This window comes from Stomoxys calcitrans, chromosome 3 (assembly GCF_963082655.1).
Source record: "Stomoxys calcitrans chromosome 3, idStoCalc2.1, whole genome shotgun sequence".
NCBI lineage: Eukaryota > Metazoa > Arthropoda > Insecta > Diptera > Muscidae > Stomoxys > Stomoxys calcitrans.
The window spans coordinates 194104844-194110330 of record NC_081554.1 but is presented as its reverse complement, the minus strand read 5'-3'; the positions used below and the strand labels follow the sequence as shown (position 1 = coordinate 194110330).

Here is a 5487-nt window from a genome sequence, read left to right as displayed (position 1 = left end):
GTGCGGCCACATGGGCTGATAATTATTTTTTTTTTTTTTTTGAGTTAAGTCCTTTCTGTTTTCCCAAGAAATTATTGCTTGCTTTAATGTTTTTTTTTTGTATTAATATTCATATATTTGTTCATTTTTTGTTGTTGTATTAAATATTTTTAGAGCGGCTATTTGCTACTTAAGAAAAAATCCAAATATTTCTTAAGTACACCGGGATTGTTTGTGTTATTAATTTTGTTTTGTTTTATTTCTTTTTTTTATTCAGTTTTAACCGATCTTTTTTTATTTAAATTATTATGATTAATTTTTTTGTTTGTATTAATCTGCTTATATATTTGTTTTGTATTATTTTTTTTTTTGTTTTTTACATAAATAAACCTAAAAAGGTTTTTGTTTTGTTTAATTCACACTATAAATATTTTATAATGTTATGTACATACGAATGTCTTCACTATAATGTTGGTTGGTTGGTTTGTTTGTTTTGTATATTTATATATATATATATATATATATATATATATAGTATGTATATATATTTATGTAATAATTATAATAGTTATTATTTAATATGAGTTAATTTTGTTTTTTTAGTAGGTTTACTATTTTCCATTTTTTTGTTGTGTTTTTTGTTTATCTTTTCGTTATGAAGAATTTAAAGGCTAATTTGAGGGGAGGGGGTAGAAGGGGTGTGCATTTAGCTTTTCAGTATTAGAGTAGTTGTTTTTGTATAATAATAGGGAGCTAATAGGATGTTGTTGCTACATTTGAATTATCTGTTAGATGTTTTCTACAAAAAAAATTAACAAAAACTATTAACAAAATTATTTTCATTATAACACTTATCAAAAAAAGTTAAAAGAAACTATATTACAAAATATTACAAGGTAAATGAAAAAATAATAAACTTTTATATAAGGCAAAGTGGGGTTTTAATAGCGTAGGGCAAAGCAAGAAAATAAGTGGAAGATATATTTCAATGTTAAAAAGCACTGTGAAACTAAAAAAATAACTTTTAAGGAAATTTAAGTAGTTTGTAAAAAATAAATAAAAAACATACAAGACTTTTATATCGAAATGTAAAAAATTTTACATCATAAGGAAACTTTGGGCATAATATACCGTTTGTACATAGTGGGGTAACTTAAAAAGAAGAAACAATTTTTGGGCATTTTTGTAGATATTTATCTTAAGTTCATTGTAATCCTGACATTTAAAATATGAAGTGTCTTTGGCAATATAACTGGCAACACCATGAGGAGTATTTTAAACATCTTGCGACTCATAGCAGAAAAATTTTGTTCCTTTTTTTCATAAAAAACCAATAAGGAAAGGCAAAAGTCGGGCGGTGCCGACTGTGTAATACCCTACACCTGCCCTATAAGTACAATGTGGGAGCTATATCCAATTCTGGACCAATTTTGATGGACCTCGGCGAGCAAATATGTTCAAACTGTAATAACTAAGGTTGACAAATGATAACATTATTGCAAATTACTCAATTTAGTTAAGTTCTGGGTTTTTGTGTATTCAGAACCCTATAGTAAATTTGTAGGGCGAACGTTTTTGAATTGTCGTTAAAAAAAAGGTCTTTGGCTTTTTTGAGAACAGTGACCAAATAGGACACCTTCAGTGAGTTGCTTGAAGAAAAACGTTTTGTAAAATAATACTCGTTTCATACTCGTCATTAAGGAACAGGGGCAAACTTCTTTTATATCAATGATTGCAGCCCGTTTCATGTTTTAAGCTCAATGATAAGGGACCTCCATTTTATAGCCGAGTCCGAACGGCGTGCCACAGTGCTACACCTCTTTGTGGAGAAGTTTTTACATGGCTGCTAAACCAAAAGGTACAGTACCTTCCAAATGTCGCCAGCATTAGGAGGGGATAACCACCGCTGAAAATTTTCATGATGTTCTCGCCAGAATTCGAACCCAGGCGATCAGTGTCAGAGGCGGACATGCTCGGTGGCCTCCAATAGTAGTGTCATTAATATTGCCAAACACTATAGTGCAAGGATCACAAACAATCTTAAATAAAATATTTTGATAATTGCTCACAAAAGTTCGAAATTCCCTCATACTTTTTAAGATTACCAGACAATATAAACTTTTCGCATGTATTCTAATTTTCCACGTTATTTTGCGAAAAACTCAAATTTTGTTCCAGAGCGTTTAGGTTAAAAAAAAAAAATATTTAATAATAAAAAGGTGGGTCCTGAAGGCTAGTTTGCCTTTTTACACAATTACATCCTTAAAACTCTCTTCTTTATCTGCGTCTTCATCTTTTATGGCTTTTGGGGGACATGTCAGGATTTAGGATTACATTTTTGGGTTTTCTTTTTTGTTCGTTCACTTTAGTCTAGCGGGTTACATACTAAATTTAGTTATGTTACATTTTAACAAAGTTTTGATAATAAAAAACTATGAACAAAATAATAAAGCCGTTTTCGTTTAATTAATATAATATATAAACAAGAGGGAGCGAGCTTTATAAAGAGAGAGAAAGGTGGGGCAGGGAGTTATAGAATCATTTAAATATATGCATATTAAAAGTTTTCACTTTTTTGTGTGTCTGCCAAAAATTGATTTATGTTGCATAGAGTTTTAAACTTAAGCTTAATTAATTTAGTGATTTTTTGTTTGTTTATATGTATGTGTTTGTTATATACGAAACTACAAGTATTATACGCTTTTTAATTTAAATTATCAACAATTTTTTTGTGGTTGTTGTTGTTGTTGTTCTCATTAGCTTTTTTCCTATCCACTGGAGAGGGGGGAGAGAGAGAGGGAGGGGATGATTTTTGTTTTTAGAAATTCAAGGTATGTAGTTGTTAATATAAATGTTTCTTCTCGTAATTATTGTTTCTGTTTTTGCCTTTCGATTTAGTTTTTTTTCTTTGCTTTTTTGTAGTAAAAATACGCCTTTAAAGCTGTTTTATTTTCTCTTTATAATAGTTATAATCCTTCTTTTCGTGTCGTGTCTAATACTTGTTGTTTCTTCAACATCAGTATATAGTATATATAGCATGATTTTCTGATGAAGAGAAAGGAAATGCAGCATACATATGTTTCTCAATACAATATGCAAGTGAGAGTGGGGTTTTGATAAAGGATTTCTCTTTAGATGAGTTTAGCTATTAAATTGTTATGTAGCAATGTATATATGTTTGTATGTGTATAGTATGTTTGGTAAATGTTGGTTCTTGATTGATTGGTTCTTGCATTGTATTGTATGCCTCTGCCCTAAGGTTAAGGAAATAAAGCAAAATATTGAATTGTATTAAAAAAAAAATAAGAAAATAAATAAATTCATTATAAATGCTATTCAGTTTTATAGAATTGCAACAAGTATAGTACATTATTGGAAAAAAACTGTCTAAAAGTAGAAATGCCAAATAAGTGATTTTCGCATTAGATTTGGTTACGAAAACTCCCAAAAAACCAACTGATGTCAAACGAAAAAAGTGAACTCTTTTTGCTTTTAGCCTTTTTAGCAAGGGGTAGCATAATGCTAGGTCTTCCATTTAACAGAAAATTTCCCATAAACTTTTCATTAAGGAACAGAATATATTCCTCTCATGTAATGATCTCCTTGTTCATGATGATTCCGAACGGCTTGCTACTTTAAGCTGCTATCACACGATATGTGCGTTACTTTGTGCTGTCCCTTTCCATATTCATAAGACTTTCCCTATGTACGTCAAAGCGTGCTCTAAAAGCGCTATTACACGCCATGTAGATGTCTTATGACATGTCACTTTTTGTATTCACATTGAGTTATTGAAAATGTTTGTCAAAATTGTCGATTTACATACGATTGTATGTTATTTTCGTATGACATCACCTTAAAATTTGAGCATAATCTGTTTTTTTTATTCGTAATAATTGTTAAAGTTGTGAGAAAGCTGGTTAAATCATAAATTTCTGAAAACAATATAATTTGAGGTTGCTTTCATTCGACTGACAACAAAAACAGCTGATTTCTTTATGTTTTTATCAGAGGGAATAGAGCACGCTCTATTCGAAAAAAATACATGTGCTAGTTTGAAACGTGATTTTCATATGTTAGTTTCGTTTGTATCACAAGCCATGTACAACTCAACATGTGCTAAATTTGACATGTCATAAGACAACTACGTGCCGTGTAATAGAGCCTTAATAGGCATGTATTCTCCTAAACATGCATGTTCGATGAAATAAGAGCTCGCTTTAATCGAAAGATTTGTATATTTATTCGAAAATCCATTTTTCATAATACCTTTTGCGTATGTATCACACAATGTGGACAACTTTCAGAGTTGCCAACTTTGAAAATACATATAGTGTGATAGCAACTCATTTCCTCACAAATGTCGCCAGCATTTGTGAGAGGATAAACACTGCCGACAATTGTTTCTAATGTTCTAGTCAGAATTTCTCTCCAGGAGGTTTGATGGGTCAACCAAATCGGCAGCTGGAAGATCAAAGCGAAATTATTCGAAATTATGCCCCACTATTGCGTCAATTCGTAGCCTGAAGATTGTTTTGACTTATTATTGTATAGGCTTACCTAGCTTAAGATTGCAAAATTTGTTAATAAATGAAAAATTAAAAGAGTTGAAAACCAAATGCTAATCCACGATTACAAATATTTTCCGTTAAAATCATTATCAAAATGTGACTATTTTTCACTCTATTTCAAGTTTTGTTACACGTTTTGTAGGCATCACTGCTTTTTTTGACTTTTTATTGTATAGGCTTACTTAGCTTTAGATTGCAAAATTTGCTAATAAATGAAATGAAAAAAGAAAAAAATAAAAAAACCAAATGCTAATCCACGATTAAAAATATTTTCCGTTAAAATCATTAGTCAACATTTTACTATTTTTCACTCTATTTCAAGTTTCAAGTTGGCATCACTGCTCTTAAATATATTCGTACTTGCAGGTGTACCAAAAACATGACGTTCAAATCTGGGATATCCAACACCATGAAGATATTCATATTTATGTAAAGTTCTCTTAAGTGTACCATTGAAAAAATATTATGACAGCACATTACGCATTTACTGTTAGAAAAAGCTCTTTAAAACAAAACTATAATTTTCTAACGTGTTTGCCTATCAATAGCCTACCTATTACTCACTATTTGGGGTTTATTTCTGTCAAAGAAAAAAGTTGAACTGTTAAAGGCGGCTAAATTAAATAAACAATATGATCTAATTTGTTCTGTTATCAGCAAAACAAAGAGCATTAAGACAAAGAGAAGTACATATTCTTTGAAGGCTAAGGAGCTAATGTCAAAAAGCTGTTGACTTGCATGTATTAATACGAAAGGAAAATTTGTAGTCTCTCAGAGTAGAGACAATAGTGGTTAATGTAATTTTTTGGGTATGGTGGTTCAAAGTAAATCGGTTCTAAAAAATAATAATAAGAATGAATATCCGCACATAAATAAAGATATTTATGGAAGCCTGGAACATTCACGCACACCACCTAAAAAATAAGCTGTACAGGAA

General features: G+C 30.3%; 1 protein-coding gene across 2 annotated transcripts in view; it reads right to left on the bottom strand.

The window, feature by feature from the left end:
• Positions 1 to 46: 46 nt before the first annotated feature.
• LOC106095864 (liprin-alpha-1) overlaps positions 47 to 5487 on the bottom strand; it is a 37426-nt gene continuing 31985 nt past the window's right edge. Inside the window, exon 17 of one of the 2 annotated variants that reach the window (XR_009397730.1) lies at positions 47 to 165. The gene's annotated coding sequence lies outside the window, so the exon portion shown is untranslated. The other variant, XR_009397729.1, reaches the window with a different exon arrangement.